Below are 26,071 nucleotides of genomic sequence, written 5' to 3' on the forward strand. Positions count from 1 at the left end.
CGCTTTGGCTTCTATCATTGTCCCAAAAAGTTGGTTTCCTCAACTAGTAAGGAATTCATAAAATTCTATCATTGAATAGGTGTCACTCAGTAGGTATGGTTTCCCAGGGGCACTGATATTAAAGGGGTACTCCGGCCCTAAGACATCTTATCTCCTTTCCAAAGGATAGGGGAAAAGATGTGTGATCGTGGGGGGTCCTGGGGACCCCCGCAATCTTTAATGCAGCACCCCGCTATCATCAGCCTCCGGAGCAAAAATTGCTCCGTCTGATTAATCAAAATGACGGGGTTCGACTGCTGGGACCCCTGCAACCCCAAGAACAAAGACTCTAGTCTCCCATCAGAATGGAGCAGTGAGGCGAGCATGCTCATTGTCACTTCATTCATTCTCCATTGGGGCCATGGAAATAGCCGAATACTATCGCTCCCATAGAGGATGATTAGAGTGCCGACACATATGCATGTCCTGTCTTTCCATTCTGACGCTGGACTAGAATCCCCAATCCCAAGATTGCAAAGAAGAGGGTGTAGGGTTTGGTAGGGTGGTGTGGGTAGTCCCAGCTGTCAGATCATCCACGGTCAGATAAAAGTGAAACTCAAAAAATTTGAATATCCTGCAAAGTTCATTTATTTCAGTAAAGCCACTTAAAAGGTGAAACTAATATATGAGAGACTCACTACATGCAAAGCAAGATAGTTCAAGCCGTGATTTGTCATAATTGTGATGATCATGCTTCCTTTACTTTTAAGTTGCATTCATTAAATAGAATTAACTTTTGCACAATATTCTAATTTTTTGAGTTTTACCTGTAGTTATCTCTTATCGTGAGGACAAAGTGTATCTTGTTATCATGGGGCAACCCTATTTAAAGGGGTTATCCAGGAAAATAACTTTTTTTTATATTTAAACTGGCTCCAGAAAGTTTAACAGATTTGTAAATTACTTCTATTAAAAAATCTTAATCCTTTCAGTACTTATGAGCTTCTGAAGTTAAGGTTGTTCTTTTCTGTCTAAGTCCTCTCTGATAACACCTGTTTCGGGAAACACCCAGTTTAGAAGCAAATCCCCATAGCAAACCTCTTCTAAACTGGGCGGTTCCCGAGACACGTGTCATCAGAGAGCACTTAGACAGAAAAGAACAACCTTAACTTCAGAAGCTCATAAGTACTGAAAGGATTAAGATTTTTTAATAGAAGTAATTTACAAATCTGTTTAACTTTCTGGAGCCAGTTGATATATATAAAAAAGTTTTTGCCTGGAATACCCCTTTAAATCTTCTCAGCAGAGTAACCATTAGGCTACTTGGACACAACATTTTAAGAAACTCTATGTCATTTTTTAGACTTGTTGCAAGCTTGTTAGGTCTCATCAGTGCAGCATAAGGAACATTATTGTAGATTAAAGGGGCATTCCGGGCAAAAACATTTTATACCCTATCCAAAGTATAGTGGATAAGATGTCTGATCGCGGGGGGCCCACTGCTGAGACACCCCACGATCTCCCTGCAGCACCCGCATTCTATGCGGTGCTGAAACTCCAGTTTCGGAAACCTCTGGGTTCCAGGGACTGGGGACGTGACGTCACGCCACGCTCCCTCCATTCATGTCTATGGGAGGGGGCATGACGGCCGTCACGCCCCCTCCCATAGACATGCATGGAGGGGGCATGGCGTGACATCCCCATTCCCGGAAACCCGGAAGTTTCCGAAACTGGAGATTCAGCACCCGCATAGAATGCGGGTGCTGCAGGGAGAACGTGGGGGGTCTCAGCAGCGGGCCCCCCCACAATCAGACATCTTATCCCCCATCCTTTGGGGGAATACTCCTTTAAGCTCTAGTGGTTGCATGCAGCACTGGAATCTTAGGTTTCAGTATGACCATAGGAAACCTCTGCTTGAAGCCTGTATATTTTGTGGCTGCATGTGTTTCAAACCTTGCTCCGAAAATGAACTCATAGGTTAATTGTTGCCCCCAGACTATGTATCCATGCTTGAGATGGAAATTGGAGACTCATAGGAGACATGCGCAGATGTCAATGTCTTCTCTGAATAGTACAAAATTTGCATGTCCTACAGAAATAATAGGATGTAGTCACCTCTTTACATTGCACTGAATTAACATATATGACGGCCTCAGTTCTCTTCATGAACCACACTGCCGAGTAAATATTTAATCTCCCATCGCCTCAGGGACAATTGTTTTGGAACAATTTGCTACAATATCTGTGTTCCTGGAACTGCTGATTGCCGTCTGTTCCACCACAAGGCACATTCTCCTAGCAAACTCCACCGAGAGCCATCTCCTCTGCCCTATTCTTTAAGATTAATGTGTCGCCAATTCCACCTCTTTCCAGTAATTATGCCAAAACACTCATTCGCCTTCAACCCCCACCCCCACCCTTTTGCATCAACACGTACCGATACATTAAACAAGACATTCCATTAATTTCTTCATCATCATAAGTTAAGAGCAGGACATACTCTTTAAATATTCATTCAGCTATGAAAACTGAGCATTAAAATTTTAATAATGTCAAGCTCATTTGAACTGATCTCCTAAGGGACCATTACAATACAATTAAAATAAATATGATGATTGATAGTCTGGAGCGTTTCACCTGTCCGGCGGTGCCACTAACCAGGATGAGCATGTCTATTGGTTTGGAAGTCAGATGAAATGTATTTACGGGGAAAATAAAGGAAAAAAATCCTTGGGTGAAGTGTTGGCTGCTGTTTTCAAAGGGACAATTCCATTGATGGCTAGAAATTTTGCATGAAATATTCATGGTGTCCCATTTAATGTTAAAAACCACCTGTCAGCTGGTCCATGAGAACGCACATTCCTGAAACGTAGGCTCTTTAAGATTAATGGTACAGGCCCCTAAAGTGTGTGGTGATGCACAACTTGAAGCTCCTTGGCACCAATGCAAAATCTGCAGAATTGTAGGATGGAGATTCCATTTATGATACTAATGGCAGGGCAATGGGACCTCAGCGCGACTGCTACTCATGCAAACCCTAAAGGTAAGTACAGCATTCAAAACAATTCTTCATTATAGGTCACTGGTGTCTGGGATGTGATGGATCCAGTACTAGTGTCATGGTTTCCAAGCTTTTTGAGAAACCATGGACCACTTTCTAGATGACAGGCACATAAAACTGTCTGTAGCTTGTAGATCTACAACAAGGGGGTACACATAGCAGTTGACCTATAGCATATAGTCTTCAATCTCTTATTAGCCAAAGTGAACCCAGGCTACAAAGTACAGTACGTGCCACTATTTCCATCTGGAGAACATGGCACAACAGCAATATATGGATTTTAGTGAGCATCATGTAATGCTTTATTCTTCCTGTGGTAGTGCTGTTTGGGAATTGAACACTTACTACTGAGTTTCCCCTAATATTTCAAGCCAAATAATAGGCGTCCAAATAGCAGAACATCCTGTGATCAGCTTTTTCATTATTTGTCTCCCACAGGATGTTACTGCAAACGTTGACTGGGCAATTGATTTCTATAAGGCTCTAATACATGTTCATCCAATGTCAGCATGCGTGAGTTGGCCCTTATTTACTAAAACTGTCTACTTCTCAGAATTCCTACAAATGAACCAAATTCATCCAAGTGTACCATGTTGTTTGATAAATCTTTCACTTTCTTAGACTGCCTGGTGAAGTTTAAGCCAACCAATAGACCAGTGTTTCCCAAGTGCTGTCCTCATGTCCCCCCTACAGGTCATGTTTTCAGGGTTTCCTTAGTCTTTCACAGATTATATAATTATGGACAGTGAATCAGACATATCACCTGTGAATGACCAAGGAAATCCTGAAAACATGACCTTTCGTCTAGACTATAAGTTGGCTCGAACTGGGACAGACTTTTGCCCCAGAATTCTGATGAACTTGCAATAATAAATCGACCCCATTATGAAAAGTCAGCATGTAATACTGGCCTAAAGATATGTAAACCCACATAAAAAAAGTCCTTCTGTCTTCTCCATTGACTGTTCCCGATGACGTCATCCATCGAGATCCTGACTAATGTTATTTCCTTGTCTCTCGAGCCTGACATAATGCAATTAATTCTACCTTGTAATTAATTTTACGTTCTGCAACCTATTGCATTATACCTGGGCTTGGTGGCCTTGCTCATCCAAGGGGCAATCTAATCTTGTTGACCGAATAACCAAAGTGACTTGCTTGAAGGTCAACACGGATTGACCTTTCCAATCGGTGACTTGAGTCTTGGTTAATAAACAAAGGCAAAGACTAATTGTCAAGGCTCCTGATGATCACAGCTCATATGAAAGCCAAAAGAAATCCATTCTGTGCCATAGGCTTCATGCAAAGTAGGCTTTTTACAAGAGAACTCCACATTACATATGCTGTAGGCTCCTATACCCTCCAACCCCAATCATTAACAAGCCGATGCAATGGATGCCGATGCTTTTGTCAGCCATTAGCAATAATTCAAGGGCTTATAATCAGGACGGCTCGTCAAGAAAAGATGAGCGCCTCGTCTCAGAACATGGCATTGTCTGCTCTCCTGAATTATTGTATTAAATTGCATTACAGCGCACTGCATTATATCTCTAATGCTTTCAGACAATGGAACGACATACCTTGAGTGCTTTTTCTCTCTTGTAATTTATCGCTCCCTATGCTGAAAACTTGTTGTAGAGGCAGACTGTACACAAAACACAGTTATCTCCAACACAGCATTTCCTCTCAAAATTGAGTTAATGTTTTATTATTTCATAATTCAATGGAAGAGGATGCTTAAACAAGCAGGATTTTGATTAAACATAGGAGAGAAGCCATCTCCGAGAAACAAGACAGTTGGAAGTGCCAAAAGTCTGATAAATTCCTCTTCTAATGGTCGACAATGAGCAATCGGCATTAGCCGAAGATTATTTGGAGCAAGGCAACAATCCACCGGCTACCACCACTAGAAAATGAACTTTTGTGTTAATCTCGCCAATTAGTAAAACTTCTCTTGTATGGGAAGCTGTATCCTGGGCTACCGCCTTTATACCATCCAATCCCTTGGTGAATGGCTCCATGGGTAGTAAACTGAAGGTCCGCCAAGTGGGAGCGTGAAACAAAGAATATTCTGAACCTATGTATGACGTATTTAATAGATCTGAGATAAGGACAATTTCAATGGACTTCTCTTTGGTTTCTTTGTATATAGTTAAAGGGGTATTCCGTCTTTATACATCTTATCCCCAATCCAAAGGATAGGGGATAAGATGCATAAAGCTGGAATACCCCTTTAAAGGGTACCTCTCATTAAAAAAAAACTTTTGATATATTATAGATTAATGTATGCAGAATAACTTTACAATTGCATGTTATTAAAAAAATATGCTTCTTTCTATTTAATTTTACACTTTGAAGAAATGACCACTAGGGGTCTCCCTACCAGTCCTGGCAGCAAGCATTTCAGACTCATGCTGGAGTCCTAAACACTACGAGCTGCCAGTCTGCTTTGTTCACAAAGGAGAACACTCAGAGCTGCCAGCCTGCGTTGTCTCAGCCTGTTTGGCTGTGAACAAAGCAGGCTGGCAGCTCTGAGTGTTTAGGACTCCAGCATGAGTCAGAAATGCTTGCTGACAGGACTGATCAGGAAAAATACAATAGAAAGAAGCATATTTTTCATTAACATGCTATTGGAAAGTTATTCAACATTCATTAATCTAAAATACAGCAAACGTTTATTTGATGAGAGGTACCCTTTAACTTTGTTACATTGAAATCTAGAGTTTCTTCAAAAGTAGGATCTGAGTCCAAAACTACAGTAAAGGATTTCCAAATGGTTAAAAATTGGGAAAAGCAATTGCTATACACCGTATTAGGGAATTCTCTATTAATAGTGAAGGGGACCTTTAGAATACTCATATCTTGTCCAAAATGGAGCAGGTATTGAGGTCTTTAGGATCACTACTCTTACAGTAAAGAATCATCATCTATGATGATGATGAAATCTCTTTCCCTCTCTGGTAATTGGGAAATTGACCTCTGTTTAGGATCCTCAACTCTTGCCCCAGAATGAAGCACGGATACAAAGATCATCTCTTGCTCAGGAGGACTTGCCTTGTCTTGACCTGTCATCACAACATCCTCTGGCAGATAGCTTTATAGTGTCAATGCTCTTCCAGTGAAGAATCACAATCTATAATGATAGAGAAATCTCGTTTCTTCTAGATTGTAGACATCCCCTTGTCATGGTTACAAAGGACTTCCACAAGCAGCGGAAAGAGAGTGTTCATAGACTTTGGTGCCTACATTATGTAGTGTGCATTTAAGTGGTCATGGGAAGAACTTAACACGTCCTTACTGAGCCAACGTTGTTTAACTGGAGTAAAATCTCTTTGAGAAGACCAGGGGGAGGACTATAAAATCTGATCTTATAGGAGAACCCATGACAGAAAAATCAGCTCTAGATGGATGAGGTGTTTTCAAACAGGTGATTCTTGGAGACAAAATAAGAAGAAAAGTTGTTGGAATGGCGGAATTACTAAAACCCATAACTTATAAGCATTTATGAGCATCATGATGTATTTGTACATTGCTGTACAAATCAATAGCTATATTTCTATAACGGTATAATGGAAGAAGCACCAATGGTGGCCCGAAGGTGAAAGTTTAACCTTATGATCATCTACAGTACATAACAGTGCAATTTTCCAAAGTGGCAAATCAACCTCAGAGGGTTAAAAACTCCCAAATGTTATTATATGTGCATGAAAAATTACATTACAGTGAGACCATTAATCGAGGTGTTTCTGGCATCTCAGAAGCCCTTAGTCATGGTTCATGACTAAGAGTGTATAATATGCTGAAAATGAGTCAGTTAGTGGGCTAGGTACAATGTAAAAAATTACAAGTATAACAATTTAGAGTTTTTAACTATTTGAGCTGCATGCACCTCTATGGATAAGTGGACTTGTGGGTGTTCTGGTCGAAACACTGGATCTGTGCATGAATGAGACCTCTCCACCTGTGTGAGCTGGAGACTGGCTGAATACAGTACCTTATTGCCACTAATAAACGGATTCAATGGTTTCAGGCTGGTTTTTCCACCCTTTACAGTATAGACCTGGTCATTGGGCATCGAGCACCAATAACCTTGGCCGATAACTTGAGAAGTCCCCGGATATTTCCTCTGAACTTAGAACTCTATGAAAGTATCAACCATCCTTCAGAAACAGCTTCATAGCCATAACACAAACCGGGAGGCACATGTGCTTTACAATAGAAGGGAGAAACATTGGAGCTTGAAACGTCTCCGACGCTTTTCACGTGATGATCCGGTAATTACTTCCACCTTGATAACTGCGGGAGGAATATATTTTACATTGCGTATGACAAAATGTGAATGCGATTACTGCCTTATCAAAGCCAAGAATCCAGATTGTTAGTCGGAAAGTGATTACACGGCTTCTCGTACTGAAGGAGGATTCCTTTATTTTAATCAAGACATGATACCAACCCATGCGAAGGGAAATTTGTGTTATCATGTGACAATTGCTTCTGTGACCTGCAAATGAATCCCTGCACGAACGGTGGAGGCAGAGCAAGTCTGGGCCTCCGCTACTGCTTCACCACATATGTGTGGGCCTCCTCCACTGCTCCACCACATATGTGTGGGCCTCCTCTACTGCTCCGCCACATATGTGTGGGCCTCCTCCACTGTTCCACCACATATGTGTGGGCCTCCTCCACTGCTCCGCCACATATGTGTGGGCCTCCTCCACTGCTCCGCCACATATGTGTGGGCCTCCTCCACTGCTCCGCCACATATGTGTGGGCCTCCTCTACTGCTCCACCACATATGTGTGGGCCTCCTCCACTGCTCCGCCACATATGTGTGGGCCTCCTCCACTGCTCCGCCACATATGTGTGGGCCTCCTCCACTGCTCCACCACATATGTGTGGGCCTCTTCTACTGCTCAACCACATATGTGTGAGCCTCCTCTACTGCTCAACCACATATGTGTGGGCCTCCTCTACTGCTCAACCACATATGTGTGGGCCTCCTCTACTGCTTCGCCACATATGTGTGGGCCTCCTCCACTGCTCCACCACGTATGTGTGGGCCTCCTCCACTGCTCCGCCACATATGTGTGGGCCTCCTCCACTGCTCCGCCACATATGTGTGGGCCTCCTCCACTGCTCCGCCACATATGTGTGGGCCTCCTCTACTGCTCCACCACATATGTGTGGGCCTCCTCCACTGCTCCACCATATATGTGTGGGCCTCCTCCACTGCTCCGCCACATATGTGTGGGCCTCCTCCACTGCTCCGCCACATATGTGTGGGCCTCCTCCACTGCTCCGCCACATATGTGTGGGCCTCCTCCACTGCTCCGCCACATATGTGTGGGCCTCCTCTACTGCTCCACCACATATGTGTGGGCCTCCTCCACTGCTCCGCCACATATGTGTGGGCCTCCTCCACTGCTCCACCACATATGTGTGGGCCTCTTCTACTGCTCAACCACATATGTGTGAGCCTCCTCTACTGCTCAACCACATATGTGTGGGCCTCCTCTACTGCTCAACCACATATGTGTGGGCCTCCTCTACTGCTCCGCCACATATGTGTGGGCCTCCTCCACTGCTCCACCACATATGTGTGGGCCTCCTCCACTGCTCCGCCACATATGTGTGGGCCTCCTCCACTGCTCCGCCACATATGTGTGGGCCTCCTCCACTGCTCCGCCACATATGTGTGGGCCTCCTCTACTGCTCCACCACATATGTGTGGGCCTCCTCCACTGCTCCACCATATATGTGTGGGCCTCCTCCACTGCTCCGCCACATATGTGTGGGCCTCCTCCACTGCTCCGCCACATATGTGTGGGCCTCCTCCACTGCTCCACCACATATGTGTGGGCCTCCTCCACTGCTCCGCCACATATGTGTGGGCCTCCTCCACTGCTCCACCACATATGTGTGGGCCTCTTCCACTGCTCCACCACATATGTGTGGGCCTCTTCTACTGCTTAACCACATATGTGTGAGCCTCCTCTACTGCTCAACCACATATGTGTGGGCCTCCTCTACTGCTCCACCACATATGTGTGGGCCTCCTCTACTGCTCCACCACATATGTGTGAGCCTCCTCTACTGCTCCACCACATATGTGTGAGCCTCCTCCACTGCTCCACCACATATGTGTGGGCCTCCTCTACTGCTCCACCACATATGTGTGGGCTTCCTCCACTGCTCCACCACATATGTGTGGGCCTCCTCCACTGCTCCACCACATATGTGTGGGCCTCCTCTACTGCTCCACCACATATGTGTGGGCCTCCTCCACTGCTCCACCACATATGTGTGGGCTTCCTCCACTGCTCCACCACATATGTGTGGGCCTCTAGAAAGTGGAAAATAAAGTGTTTATTCAATGGTCTAGGAATATTTTTTTTATTTTTTGCATCTCTGAATCATTAAACAAGGATAGATAGATAGATAGATAGATAGATATGAGATAGATAGATATAAGATAGATAGATATGAGATAGATAGATAGATATAAGATAGATATGAGATAGATAGATAGATAGATAGATAGATATGAGTAGATAGAAAGATAGATAGATAGATATGAGATAGATAGATAGATAGATAGATAGATATGATATATATAGATAGATATAGATAGATATATAGATAGATATGAGATAGATAGATAGATGCTGTAGATAGATATGAGATAGATAGATAGATATGAGATATATAGATAGATGGATATGAGATAGATAGATATGAGATAGATAGATATGAGATAGATAAATAGATAGATATGAGATAGATAGATATGAGATAGATAGATATATATGAGATAGATAGATAGATAAGAGAGATATATATGAGATAGATAGATATGAGTAGATAGATAGATAGATAGATACAAGTCGATAGATAGATAGATAGATAGAGATAGATAGATAGATAGATAGATAGATATGAGATAGATAGATATGAGATATATACATATATATATATATATATATATATATATATATATATATATGAGAGATAGATATGAGATGGATAGATAGATAGATAGATAGATAGATGGATATGAGATAGATAGATAGATATGAGATAGATAGATATGAGATAGATAGATAGATATGAGATAGATAGATAGATATGAGATAGATATGAGATAGATATGAGATAGATAGATAGATATATAGATAAGAGATAGATATGAGATAGATACGAGTCGATAGATAGAGATAGATAGATATGAGATAGATAGATAGATAGATATGAGTAGATAGATGGATAGATATGAGATAGATAGATAGATATGAGAGAGATAGATATGAGATAGATAGATATGAGATAGATAGATAGATATGAGTAGATAGATAGATAGATAGATAGATATTAGATAGATAGATATGAGATAGATAGATAGATAGATATGAGATAGATATATAGATAGATATGAGATAGATATATAGATAGATAGATAGATAATTAATGTATATAAGGTAAATCTATGGCATTTAATATACTCTCAGCCATGTTACTTGTGGCCACAGCATGAAAATATCCCCATATAATCTTTATTAAGCCTCGGCCGCTGCCATATTAAGTTGCGAGGTTAAGGTGGTTGGTAATTGAATGGTCTGTTCGGAGCACACTGCAGCCAGATCTGGGTCACTTATTTTGGCCTTGGTGGTTTACTTAAAACTAAATCATTTATGGTCAATAATACCAGGTTATGGAAGGTCAATAACATTCAATTATTCATCTCCGCTCCCGTGTTCTCTTTGCCACAGAAGCTTAGCTCTGAAGTGCTTTTAATGAATTAAGCATATTGTGGGAATTTGGGAAGATCATTTTTTTTTTGTTGCTTTTTGTTCTTTAAGAGAAATAAAGCGGCAAAAAAAGAACATATATGGAGTATGTGTGAAAATGAACATATTGAAGTGTAGTTCAGAATATTCCTCACTGCGTGCCCCTATGCCTGTTACCCCTCCTCATATAGCTCACATTCCGTTTACATTTTATGTACGGTAGAAGAAACAGTGGAAGCTCCAGTGCAGGTATCAATGCAATAAAAACTTCTTTATTAGAAACACCACAGCGATACAGCAGGAAAAACGCGACGCGTTTCAGTCGGGTTTACCAGCCTTACTCATCCAGCTACATAGTTATGTAACTCTTCAGTATGAATAAGGCTGGTAAACCCGGCTGAAACACGTCGGGGGAGATTTATCAAAACCTGTCCAGAGGAAAAGTTGCTGAGTTGCCCATAGCAACCAATCAGATAGCTCCTTTCATTTTTGAAAAGGCTTCAACTTTTTCATTTACAGTGGTCCCTCAAGTCACAACATTAATTGGTTCCAGGACGACCATTGTATGTTGAAACCATTGTATGTTGAGATCAGAACTCTATGGAAACCTGGTAATTGGTTCTGAAACCACCAAAATATCATCTAAAAATAGGAAAAAGTGAGGATTAAAGATAAATAAGTAGATTATTAATCTAGATAAAGCAAATCCTTACATATAAAAGTAAGAAAGATCTGCTGGGAGCTGTAAATCGCTGTCTATGTCAGTGTTTCCCAAGCAGGGAGCCTCCAGCTGTTGCAAAACTACAACTCCCAGCATGCCCGGACAGCCAAAGGCTGTCCGGGCATGCTGGGAGTTGTAGTTTTGCAACAGCTGAGGGCACCCTGCTTGGGAAACACTGGTCTATGTAGAGGACAGGAGCTTCTTCAGGGTCCTGTATAGTACACGCAATGTACATGCAAAAGTAACATGGAGTCGCCCTCACCTGGTGTCCAAAGGAGCAGGTAACCCTGGTACAGGTAAAGTGTACAGAACATGTAATACCTCCCTGTACTGTAGGGGGCACTACCAGACATCAGTCAGTGCATACACTTTAGTAATACAGGGGTTTTACCAGTGAATGCCCATTCTGATTGGTCGGTTCTTTCAGCCATTGACACATTTCACAGATCTGGACTGTCAGTACATTGGATGTTGAGTCTGGTTTCAAGTTACAATGTCCAGAAAAGACCATTGTATGTTGAAACTATTGTATGTTGAGGCCATTGTAATGCTATTGCGAATGCAAAATTAATAGCGAAATTTCGCTTGTCTGCGCATGTGCGCTATAACATCATGCGAGGGACGTTGCTAGGGACGTTGCTAAGCTCTGACATCTGTGCTTGAAGAACTCTCATTGGTTCACAGGTATAAGTAGGGCGGAATTTCCACGAATATTCGCATTGTGAATATTTGTATTGCGAATATTCGCAATGCGAATATTCACAATCATAAACCTTTCGCCTCACAGTCTCATCCCCCTGGGTCCTTAAAGGAGATGTCCGGTGCTCACTTTTCTTATTTTATCCGTTCTGGGCTGAAAAATAAAAGAAAACAAATTTTCTCTTGCCTGCCTAGGCTCCCCCGGTGCTCCGGTACAGGTGTTCGGTCCCCGGGCTGTATTCTTCTTACTTCCTGTTAGTCCGGCACGTCACATGGAGCTTCAGCCTATCACCGGCCGCAGCGATGTCCCGCCTCAGCCAGTGATAGGCTGAAGCTCCGTGTGACGTGCCGGGCTAACAGGAAGTAAGAAGAATACAGCCCGGGACCGAACACCTGTACCGGAGCACCGGGGGAGCCTAGGCAGGCAAGAGAAAGCTTATTTTCTTTTTTTTTTTGCAGCCCGGAACGGATACAATAAGAAAAGTGAGCACCGGACATCTCCTTTAACGAAATGATACAAGCATTGAATTTATCAGTCGAAGGAGATCGCTACAATGTGCTCAGTTTTTAAAACAGTTTTGAAAAAAAGACGAATATTCGTAATAGCGAATTTTAATCGCTAAATTCGTAATATTCGCGAATTCGCGAATATGCGATATTGGCGACGAATATTCGAATTACGAATATTCGTGAGCAACACTATTGTCCATACAGGTTGAGCCTATGTTCTACCACACAGGGCTACATAAAAACAATGGGGGAGATTTATCAAAACCTGTGTAGAGGAAAACTTGCCCAGTTGCCCATAGCAACCAATCAGATTGCTTCTTTCATTTTTCACAGGCCTTCATAAAAATGAAAGAAGCAATCTGATTGGTTGCTATGGGCAACTGGGCACGTTTTCCTCTGCACAGGTTTTGATAAATCTCCCCCAATCTCTCTATGAGGAGTGGATACACATTCAGCATCGCTATCTGGCTTTCATCATTGAAACATCACATTTTTGTGGCTCCCATTTATTTTGAGCGTCATTGTGCTCTTCTCAATGCCATTGCCCTGTTCTACTACATTATTCCAGGATGGAACCGTTCACATAGAACCATTTTATTTTTTTTTTTTTGTGCCGGCTGATGTTTGCTTTGCAGTATTTTTTTGGCCATAAAACACTGGCTATAAATTCTAACGCTACAGAAGAAAAAAATATATTTTTACAACGGCTAGTACTAAAACATAAAATGACACATTCGGAAATATATATATATGCGGGGCGCACTATCCTACAGTCAGAGAGGATATATTTACAAGATGTAATGATCTAAGTGCGTTTCATACATCTTATTGTAGAGCGCAATTCCGAAAGACAGCGTCGCCTAATGTCCTTCACTATGGGATTGCTGAGGCAATTAGGAAATCTGATAGAAGTCGGGGTAAAATGGGTTTGATTTCCGAGATGAGTAGCCAGTTCAGTTCAGCTGCTAAAGGATTCCGAACTGCGGGGTATTAAAGGGGTTATCCAGGAAAAAACTTATATATATATATAAATATATATATATATATATATATATATATATATGTATATATATATATAGATATATATATATATATATATATATAGTGGTCCCTCAACATACAATGGTAATCCATTCCAAACGGACCATCGTTAGTTGAAACCATCGTATGTTGAGGGATCCGTGCAATGTAAAGTATAGGACAGTGGCCGTTGGCTGTCCGGGCATGCTGGGTGTTGTAGTTTTGCAACATCTGGAGGTCCGCAGGTTGTAGACCACTGTTAGAGAAAGTTGTACTCACCTGTCCCCGCCACTCCGGACCGTCACCGCTCGTCACTGCTGCCCGGGATGTCACGGTCCCTCGCTGTCGCCGCGTCGCCGAGGTGTCCCCGACGTTCCGGCAAGACCTCTGCTTCCACGGCAACCGCGTTCTCCGTCGCCGCCATCACGTCGCTACGCACGCCGCTCCTATTGGATGACGGGACGGCGTGCGCAGCGACGTGATGATGACGATGGAGAGCGCCGACGATGCAGGGGATCCCGAAGAGGACGCGCCGGAGCCGCGAGAAAAGGTAAGTGATCGTCAGCGGACCACACAGGGCACCATAAACGGCTATCCGGCAGCAGCTGAAGCAGTCAGCGCTGCCAGATAGCCGTTTATGCGATGGCCCCAACATATAAAAACATTGTATGTTGATGCTGCCTTCAACATGCAATGGCCTCTGAGAGGCCATCGTATGTTGAAATTATCGTATGTCGGGGGCCATCGTAGGTCGAGGGGTCACTGTGTATATCAACTGGCTCCAGAAAGTTAAACAGATTTGTAAATTACTTCTATTAAAAAATCTTAATCCTTTCAGTACTTATGAGCTTCTGAAGTTGAGTTGTTTTTTTCTGTCTAAGTGCTCTCTGATGACACGTGTCTCGGGAACCGCTCAGTTTAGAGGAAAGTCCCCATAGCAAACCTGTACTAAAGTGGGCAGTTCCCGAGACACGTGTCATCAGAGAGCACTTAGACAGAAAAGAACAACTCAACTTCAGAAGCTCATAAGTACTGAAAGGATTAATATTTTTTTAATAAAAAGTCATTTACAAATATGTTTAACTTTCTTGAGCCAGTTGATAGATAAAAAAAAAGGGTTTTCCTGGATGAATGAATGTAAATTTTTTTGAAAGAGTCTGTGGTCCAGAATTCCGCAGTGTGAATAGTGCAAAATAATCCTATTGAGAATAATGGGAGGCTGCTGCACTGTATTTTCTAATCGGAATTCTGGAAGATTTGCGGAAAATCCATAGTTTAAATGGACCCTAAGTGGAGAACATTCAAAGTATGATCTGTATTTTTCTCATTTTAAAGAGAATCTGACAGCTATTCACAACACTAAACCCAATATACTGGGTTGAAGTGCGGATGAATAGTTGTAAAAGGAAGGGTAACTTATGTTTATAGGTTATGTACGTCCGAATTTCGTCCGGTTACAATTGCATTTCCATGAAATGAATGAAGACGAAGAGCCCGCTCGCCCAGCTCCCCTGCCTCTTCATTACCCTACCCCCGGCCCGCCCCCTTTTGTGGTGTGAGGGCCTGTGGGAAGGGATGTGCACTCTGCTCCCCGCTACACCCGTCTCTCACGTTATGGAAGGGAGTGGGCCCAGGGAAAAATATTGATGTGGCAGGGGAGCTGGGCAAGCCGGCTCTTCACCTCCATTGTGCGCTGGAGCAAAATGGAAATGCAACAGGCAAAACTTTGGACATAAGTAACCTAAAAATGTAAATACCCTTCCTTTTACAGCTATTCATCCGCACTATAAACCCGTATTTTGGGTTTAGTGCGGGTGAATAACTGTCATATTCTCTTTAAACCTTTCTGTAGATCTTCACTGACGTATGATAGTGTCACGTCAGAAGGTTTGTTCGATGGGGGTCCGGGTACTGAGACCCCCATGATTACTAAATCAATGTCTGGAGAGAAGTGTGAGTGGTGGCAAGCAGATCCAAATGGGCATAGTGCTCAGCTAAACGCATCTACCAACTTGTTTTAGAAATCTAATCCTGATCTTCACCCATTAAAACTTCAACTTGTCAGAGTGTTTTGGTCGGTGGGGGTCTCAGTGCTGTGATCTCCAAGGAGCTTCATAGACTGAAAAAGTATTATCAGGAAGTATTACTTTACTGAGAGAATAGTGGATGCATGGAATAGCCTTCCTGCAGAAGTGGCAGCTGCAAATACAGTGAAGGAGTTTAAGCATGCATGGGATAGGTATAAGGCTATCCTTCATATACATAGGGATAGGCATAAGGATATTATTCATATAAGATAGAGATAGGCATAAGGCTATCCTTCATATACATAGGGATAGGCATAAGGATATTCTTTATATAAGATGGATAGGCATAAGGGTATTCTTCATATAAGATAGGGATAGGCATAAGGCTATCCTTCATATAAGATAGGGAGAGGCATAAAGCTATCCTTCATATAAGATAGGGATGGGCATAAGGCTATCCTTCATATACATAGGGATAGGCATAAGGCTATCCTTAATATAAGATAGGGATAGGCATAAGGCTATCCTTCATATAAGACAGGGATAGGCATAAGGCTATCCTTCTTATAAGACAGGGATAGGCATAAGGCTATCCTTCATATAAGATAGGGATAGGCATAAGGCTATCCTTCATATAAGATAGGGATAGGTATAAGGCTATCCTTCATATACATAGGGATAGGCATAAGGATATTATTCATATAAGATAGAGATAGGCATAAGGCTATCCTTCATATACATAGGGATAGGCATAAGGATATTCTTTATATAAGAGGGATAGGCATAAGGGTATTCTTCATATAAGATAGGGATAGGCATAAGGCTATCCTTCATATAAGATAGGGAGAGGCATAAAGCTATCCTTCATATAAGATAGGGATAGGCATAAGGTTATCCTTCATATAAGATAGGGATGGGCATAAGGCTATCCTTCATATACATAGGGATAGGCATAAGGCTATCCTTAATATAAGATAGGGATAGGCATAAGGCTATCCTTCATATAAGACAGGGATAGGCATAAGGCTATCCTTCTTATAAGACAGGGATAGGCATAAGGCTATCCTTCATATAAGATAGGGATAGGCATAAGGCTATCCTTCATATAAGATAGGGATAGGCATAAGGCTATCCTCCATATAAGATAGAGATAGGCATAAGGCTATCCTTCATATAAGATAGGGATAGGCATAAGGCTATCCTTCATATTAGACAGGGATAGGCATAAGGCTATCCTTCATATAAGATAGGGATAGGCATAAGGCTATCCTTCATATAAGATAGGGATAGGCATAAGGCTATCCTTCATATAAGATAGGGCTGGAGACTATTCTTTATATTCAGAATCTTGGGCAGATTAGATGGGTCACAAAGTCTAAAGTCCTTGGGGACTTGTGAAAAAAAGAAAGAAAGAAAGTAAAGTGGTGATGAAAAGAAGATGAGGGGGAAAAAAGTGCATTTCCATAAATTTGAATATAGAAATTGCATAATTTAACATTTTTAATATGCAAATGAGCTTAGGGAACAAAAAAAAAAAACCTCTCTGTGAAGTACTGAAATGGATAGCGGCGTAACTGGGTGACTAATTGCAGCAATTATCGGGACCTTGTGCTCCACCGGTGGATAAGGCTTTATTAAGCTTTACCTGCACCATCATCCTCGCCGCGGCCGCGCTCCATAACATCCATTGTCATTTAAAAAGGATGCCTGGTCTGAAACGACGCCTTAACAAGCTAATACGAGATGGAGGGACCCGAAATACAAGCTCTTTAATCATGTATTCAGCCGAAGAAAGTACCAAGATATGAACTTAATCACTAGTTAGCAAAGCCCCTTCTCCAGCGCAGAACTTTAATGCTTCCTTTATGCCGTCAAGTACTATTGTTATACCTGCACATTATGAAGGGTTTATTAAACCGATCATAATCTATTCAAGAGAAAAGAGATGTATATGGCTAACGGAGCAGAGATCAGACAGAATGATTGGAGGTTATTGTTAAAATATGCAAATTCCCATCCTATTGAAATTCAAACCCTCCAGATAAGATTTTTTAATAAATCCATTCTCTCACTTCGTGAAGGTAACCTAATGTTTATTGACTGCCAACTCGTAGTATGGAACGCCATGCATATTAGTCAGGGTCTCCGAGGCTCCACGTCTCACTACTTTTCCTTTCTTTAATTTTTTTCCCCCTACTATAATATCTAAAGGCGAAAATTTGAAATGTGAAAATGAGCAAAACACAATTTTGTTTTATTTTGATTTATTTATTTATTTTCTTAGTCTGCATTCAAATCACAATTTTTAGATCCGTTAGTTGGGGTATGAAACTGAAATCACCTAAAAAAAATTGTATCCTTCAAACGTAGGATAGAATGTTAGTTTTCTTTAAACTTTGTATCTGTTTATATGGTTCTTGATCTTTATAGACTACTAGCAGAGGACCCAGCATCGCTTGTTGCCCGTCTTCCTTCCTAAATCTTGTGGGAGAAGAAAATCAACAATGGCGCTCTTGTCCTCATGTCCTGTCCTCATATCCCATCCTCCTATGTCGTCCTCATATCCTGACCTCATACCTTGTCTTCATATCCTGAGCTTATACCTTGTCCTCATATCCTGTCCTCATATGTCATCCTCACATGTCGTCCTCATATGCTGACATCATACGTTGTCCCCATATCCCGTCCTCATATCCTGACCTCATACCTTGTCCTTATATCCCATTCTCATCTCTTGTCCTCATATCCCATCCTTAAATCCTGTCCCCATATCTCATCCTCATTTCCCTACCTCATATCCCGACTTCCTAACCCTGCCTTATTTCCCTACCTCATATCTCATTTATATATCTTGTCCTTATATCCTGATCTCATATCCTGTCCTCATATCCCAACCTCATATCCTGTCCTCATATCCCAACCTCATATCCTGTCCTCATATCACATTGTCATGACCCATCCTCATATTCGACCTCATATCCTGTCAATTTATCCCGCCCTTACATTCCAACCTCCAATCCCATCCTCATATCCTGTCCTCATATCCGTAGCTCATATCTTGTCCTCATATCCCGACCCTATATTCCGTCCCTTTATCTTGTCCACATATCTCATCCTCATTCCCCCCGGAGATGCAGAGCTTGTGGAGTGGGGCTGAGCTGTGATGAAGAACCTGGGTTGAAGAACCTGTGAGCAAAAATAGTGTTTTTGGCCTTGAACCGAAAATAGAAGGGGTGTGGCTTGTGTGTGTATATGAGGGGGTAAAGCTTTAGGTGGCCGTAGGGGAATTTCTTGCAGAGGGATGTGACTTGCAAACTGGACCAACATGCTCAGAAGGAGATATAGTAAGAAAAATCCAGTAGGCTTGCATGGGACTTTAGACAAAAACCCTGATCCTTCAAATTGGGGTGGGTTAGGGTTAATTTAAATGGGCACTCTGATTAAAACAAATTTTTGCTATTGCACTCGTTATGGAAAATAAAAAAAATCTTTCAAATGTACTTTGTTTTAAAAAAAAGGAAGTTTTCTATGTTTTATTTGTGTTTAAAAAAGCTGCCACTAGGTGTCTCCCTACTTCTCCAGAGCACATTTCCCCCCATCTTTTGCACAGACTTTGGACTCCTGCTGGCCTGACAGAAGTCCAAAATCAGGAAATGCAGTCTGGAGTGCTGCCTTATCCAATCATAGCTCATCTCACACTTAACTGTCTTTGCTATTTGTTTTTTTATTAAAGAGCCTACCTCTGCTGGATCTTATTGCACGCATAACATGTTTATATGCTACATGTATCTTGTGGTTGTCTAATGCAGATTTTAGTTTGGAGCCTGTTAGGATCCTATTCAGATTGCATGTGGCTATATGCGCCCCTGCTCTGTGATCTCCGTGCACCGCCACGCGTTTAGCGTCGGTGGTTGCCGGGGTAACGGGTCAGGTGCGATATGGAGTTTCTGATCATGTGCACGGAAGCACGCATGGCGTCTACACACAGGCGCATTGATCACATACCCACTCTTACATCCCCATTACACGGAGGTGGTAGATGTCGCCTCCCTACTTTAAAGTATGTATTAGTTTTCTTTAATAATTGTATGTACACATGCGTTTGCTTATTTAGTAATTATGTGTAATTGTTGGAAAGGTGTGATATTCACACTTATGCACTATATCACTTATATGGGATTCATGCACTTTATTTTCTTAAGAATACATGAATATGATCTAACCAGGAAAAAACTTTTTTTTTAAATATTATCTGGCTCCAGAAAGTTAAACAGCTTTGTAAATTACTTCTATTAAAAATTCTTAATCCTTTCAGTACTTATGAGCTTCTGAAGTTAAGGTTGTTCTTTTCTGTCTAAGTGCTCTCTGATGACACGTGTCTCGGGAAATGCCCAGTTTAGAAGAGGTTTACTTTGGGGATTTGCTTCTAAACTGGGCGGTTCCCGAGACAGGTGTCATCAGAGAGGACTTAGACAGAAAAGAACAACCTTAACTTCAGAAGCTCATAAGTACTGAAAGGATTAAGATTTTTTAATAGAAGTCATTTACAAAGCTGTTTAACTTTCTGGAGCCAGTTGATATATAAAAACATTTTTTTTTCCTGGAATACCCCTTTAATGAAGTATATGGGTATAAAAACCCTCTTATTTGTGTGTTGTAATGCTCAAATGAGAAAATAAATCACAGTCAGTTGGAGTGCTGCACTTTGTTTTGGTTTATATATATATATATATTGCACGGCCAAACGAATCAAAACACACAGTGATACGACTATTGATACCTGTCACAAATTCAGCACATTGATCAATATAAACCATGTTTAACAAAATGTTAGTGCATTATGTATTAGTTCCTATAGTGGGACACACATATATATATATATATATATATATATATATATATATAATATATAGAAATTCTATAGAAACAGCACATCCAGAAAAACAAGAAAACAGAATTGGGGTGCACGTGTGTTCTGAACCTCGGCCATATATATATATATATATATATATATATATATATATATATATATATATATATATATATCCTTTTACAATGTATTTTGTATTTGGAAGGGATCTGACTTAAGCCGTGCGCTCTCGTTTTGGCAGGTTCAGATGTTCTCTGTTGAATCCTCCCTCTATTGGACTATAGATATAACAGGTACATAGCCAGCTTGAATCTCCTCTCTCCATGCCGCCCAAAGACACAGATGTTCCTAAAAGCCTCTTGGCTGACATAATTGCTGTTTTCTCCTAAAAGAAAATCCACTATGCCCCCACCAATTACCATTTCCCAACAACGAACAGCAAAGATGACATTAGAGAACTGTCCTTTTCACGATTTGCCACGACCGACGCGTTTTGAGCTTTTTTTTTTTATCATGTTACTTAAGAGAAACTATAACAATAGTGAGACTTGGAAGTTCAAGAAACTAGATTTCTATCAGTTTGGTAGGAAGACCGTAAATTTGCATTGATTTAGGGCAAAGTTTCCCATCCAGGGTGCCTCCAGCTGTGGCAAAACTCCAACTCCCAGCATGCCCGGACAGCCAAAGGCTGTCCGGGCATGCTAGGAGTTGGAGTTTTGCTGCAGCTGGAAGCATTCAACACTAATTTAGGAAAACATTTCTAGTGCAAGTTGTATGGTTAGAAAACCTCTATTCTTTTACTGAATTCTTAAAGGGGTACTCCCCTGGAAAACATTTTTTTTAATCAACTGGTGCAAAAATATAAACAGATTTATAAATCACTTCTATGTAAAAATCTTAATCCTTCCAGTACTTATAAGCTGCTGTATGCTCCACCGGAAGTTCTTTTGTTTCTGAATTTGCATTCTGTCTGATCACAGTGCTCTCTACTGACACCTTTGACCATGTCAGGAACTGTGCAGAGCAGGATAGGTTTTCTATGGGGATTTTCTCCTACTCTGGAGAGTTGCTAAAATGGACAGAGGTGTCAGCAGAGAGCAATGTGGTTAGACAGAAAATAAATTAAAAAAGAAAAGAACTTCCTGTGGAGCATACAGCAGCTGATAAGTACAGGAAGGATTAGGATTTTCAAATAGAAGTCATTTACAAATCTGTTTAACTTTCTGGCACCAGTTGATTTTAAAAAATGTATTTCCATATTAGAGGAGCATTCCCAGTTCTGGACCTTCATCTATTAGCGGAAGATAGAGTTACAATGTCTGTACCTGTGGAGGACCTGACACATATGCTATATGCATCATACAGAATTTTAATGATCACCATGTAATACTTCATTTCACCTGTGGGGGCAGTGCAGGAAAAAGCAAACACTTGATAATATGTTCTGCAATAGATGATCATCGGAGATCCCAGTGTTTGGACACTGTGTGATCCTCTTACAGATGTGTCCACCTTTACCTTTTCTTGATTTTCATCAAGTTCTGGAATATCCAATAGGTGCGGGTCCCACCTCTGAGACTCACTTAGCTCAAGTTCAGGACCCACCTCCAGCCTGGTTGTGGCTCCTGGAAGTGGTTTGGAAGCTGGAAACAGCCAAAGGAGCCGAAACAGCTTCGGTAGCCATGAAACTTGACTTATTGGCTTCCTGATCACCTATGAAGGTTATAAACAGGCTGGAGGTGGCATTTAAATGGGGTACTTCCGTGGAAAATGTTTTTGTTTAAATCAACTGGTGCCAGAAAGTTAAACAGATTTGTAAATCACTTCTATTAAAAAATCTTAATCCTTCCAGTACTTTTTAGGGGCTGTATATTAAAGAGAAATCCAAAAAAGAAATGCATTTCCTCTGTTGTCATGACCACAGTGCTCTCTGCTGACCTCTGCTGTCCATTTTAGGAACTGTCCAGAGCAGCATATGTTTGCTATGGGGATTTTCTTCTGCTCTGGACAGTTCCTAAAATGGACAGCAGAGGTCAGCAGAGAGCACTGTGGTCATGACATCAGAGGAAATGCATTTCTTTTTTGGATTTCTCTTTAGTACACAGCCCCTAAAAAGTACTGGAAGGATTAAGATTTTTTAATAGAAGTGATTTACAAATCTGTTTAACTTTCTGGCACCAGTTGATTTAAAAAAAAAAAATATAAAAGTTTTCCACGGGAGTACCCCTTTAAAGCCAAGATAGTTGAAAGGTCTCCAAACTGTGGATCTCCAGCTGTTGCAAAATTCCCAGCATGCCTGGATAGCCGTTGTGTAAACTACTTAAAACTTGGCCATTCTTGGCTTCCTGATCATCTCTGGTGGCTACAAACAGGCTGAGGTTGGCCTTTAAAGTTATGATAGCTGAAAGGTCTCCAAACGGTGGACCTCCAGCTGTTGCAAAACTCCCAGCATGCCTGGACAGCCGTTGAGTAATCTACATGAAACTTGGCTGTTCTTGGCTTCCTGACCATCTCTGGTGGCTGCAAACAGGTTAGACGTTGCCTTTGATGTCATGCTAGCTGGGAGGTCTTCAAATTGTGGACCTCCAGCTGTTGAAAAACTCCAAGCTCCAGCATATCCGGACAGCTGTTGTGTAAACTACATGAAACTTGACTGTTCCATCTTCTTGGTGTTTGCAAACAGGTTAGAAGTGGCCTTCAAAGTCATAATAGCTGGGAGGTCTTCAAACTGAGGACCTCCAGCTGTTGCACACCACAACTTCCAGCATGCCCGGACAGCCGTTGTGTAAACTACATGAAAAACTTGGCTGTTCTTGGCTTCTTGACCATCTCTGGTATCTGTAAACAATCATGATAGCTAGGAGGTCTTCAAACTGTGGACCTCCAGCTGTTGCAAAACTCCAACTCCCAGCATGTCCGGACAGCCAACGGCTGTCCGGGCATTCTGGGAGTTGGAGTTTTGCAACAGCTGGGGGCCTACAGTTTGGAGAACACCTAAGGGTTAATGGCTCACTCTACCCAAATAAACCAGACATCGCGTCCGACTCTGCCGCGTCCTTATTATTCTATAAAGTTCCCACACAACGACATGTTAATTAAAAAAATAGTAGTAATAAGCCGGCGAGAGGACGCGAGAAACAAGGGGCGGTCAATGCTCCTCTAATTAATAGGATTACTCTTCTTCGATGAGACGACGCCTGATGACCGCCGCCGTCCTCCGAAAAAAGGAAGCTGCACCATTGTGTTGCCTAGCAGCCACAAAAAAAAAAAAAGTCCTTTTCCAAAAAAGAAAAAAGGTGACTTGCGCCGAACGAAAAACATTTTTTTTTTCCTGCCTCCCCAAAGTCATTTCGAGGAGGCTGAGACGGTTAATCCTAAAATTAATGTTTACGCAGAGGGACAAAGGCATAACTGAGCTAATAGGATTCCCATCTGTTACTGGGCGGTGTTATTATAGCCGTAGTATAAAGGGCCCAGTTTATGTTTTTCTTTGTGTTTCTGCTTGTGGAGTGCATGTATTACTGTCAAAAGAGCGGTGCCGATGCATCTGTACAATGCCCTGGGTGACCACATTCTCCGAGCACAGCAGAGAGGAGCGGCCAGAGGAGCCGGCGCAGGATGAAAAAATTATTATTTCTCTTCTCAATTTTTCCTTTTTTCACTTCAAGTAAAATAAAATCCCAAGGCTTTTTAAGGCATAAAGCAGTGCACCCTCATAGTATCAAACGTGGAAGTTTTAATTTAAGGTATAAATCTTTTTAAAAAGAAAAAAAAAAGCCCACATGCACAAACCACATCTACTCCAGTCACACCCAGAGCTGCATTCGACATCTGGGGCTGTATGTAAAATAAGAAATGTAATCATTAAACAAGTATCTATCAATCACATATCTATCTATCTCATTATCTATCTAAAAATGTTTGATATATCCGCAGTAGTGAAATGTATTCCATATTCAAAGTAGTGTCACAGCAACGTTTCTGCCAGCTCACCTGGCCTTTCTCAAGCTTGAGAAAGGCCAGGTGAGCTGGCAGAAACGTTGCTGTGACACTACATTGAATATATGGAATACATTTCTTTTTTATTGAATCAAGAGTGCTGCGGATATATCAATCATTCTTGTATTACATTTGGACCCCTGACCCAGCTCTGGTTCTGCGTGCACTGCCTATTTTTTGGAATATTGGATTGTGCTGCTTTCCTACTGTGTATCTATCGCTATCTATCTTTCCATCATCTATCTATCTATCTATCTATCTATTTCATATCTATCTATCTATTTCATATCTATCTATTATCTATCTATCTATCTATCTCATATTTATCTATCTATCTCATCTATCTATCGCATATCTATCTATCTCATATCTATCTATCTCATATCTATCTATCTAACTATCTCATATCTATCTATCTCCTATCTATCTATCTATCTATCTATCTCATCTATCTATCGCATATCTATCTATCTCATATCTATCTATCTCATATCTATCTAACTATCTCATATCTATCTATCTAACTATCTATCTATCTCATATCTATCTATCTCCTATCTATCTCCTATCTATCTATCTATCTATCTATCTCATATCTATCTCATATCTATCTCATATCTACCTATCTATCTCATATCTATCTATCTATCTCACATCTATCTATCTATCTATCTCTCATATCTATCTATCTATCTATCTATCTATCTATCTATCTATCTATCTAATATCTATCTATCTATCTATCTATCTATCTATCTATCTATCCATCATCTATCTATCTATCCATCATCTATCTATCTATCTATCTATCTCATATCTATCTATCTATCTATCTACCTATACACAGAAAATCCAAAGTACTCCAGGGATAAATCAAAGGTGGTTTATTATCCCATGCAAAAAAGTGATACAACTTTTCACCGGTCTCTCACCGGCTTTCTCAAGCATGCTTATATCACTTTTTTGCAGGGGATAATAAACCACTTTGATTTATCCCTGGAGTTCTGCGGATTTTCTTTGTATGCATTGCCTGGGCAGACTGTGACCGAGTTTGCACCGCCGGCACCCTCCTTGCACCTCTTCATCTTGGGTAGTGCTGTCTACTACAATTTGTGTGGATCTCTATCTATCTATCTCATATCTATCTATCTATCTATCTATCCAAAATCTTTCAATCTATCTATCTCATATATATCTATCCCTCATCTATCTATCTATCTATCTGTCTGTCTCATATTTATGTATCTATTGAAAATTCCAATGTTGGAGCACTGCTCCTTGTCTTTGTAATTCTACCCTATAAGGAGCCGTGTTATAGACAGGTGGAATGACAGGGCACTGGTACTACGCTGAAAAATCAGACACCAAAATATGAAGCCCAGTATGATATTTGCTATGGGC

At 41.2% G+C, this 26,071-nt stretch overlaps 1 protein-coding gene across 17 annotated transcripts in view; it reads right to left on the minus strand.

Moving 5' to 3' along the window:
* CELF4 (CUGBP Elav-like family member 4) overlaps nucleotides 1–26,071 on the minus strand; it is a 1,140,249-nt gene that overhangs the window by 441,314 nt on the left and 672,864 nt on the right. The gene's annotated exons all lie outside the window — the stretch shown is intronic.

This window comes from Hyla sarda, chromosome 1 (genome assembly GCF_029499605.1).
Source record: "Hyla sarda isolate aHylSar1 chromosome 1, aHylSar1.hap1, whole genome shotgun sequence".
NCBI classification, from domain to species: domain Eukaryota; kingdom Metazoa; phylum Chordata; class Amphibia; order Anura; family Hylidae; genus Hyla; species Hyla sarda.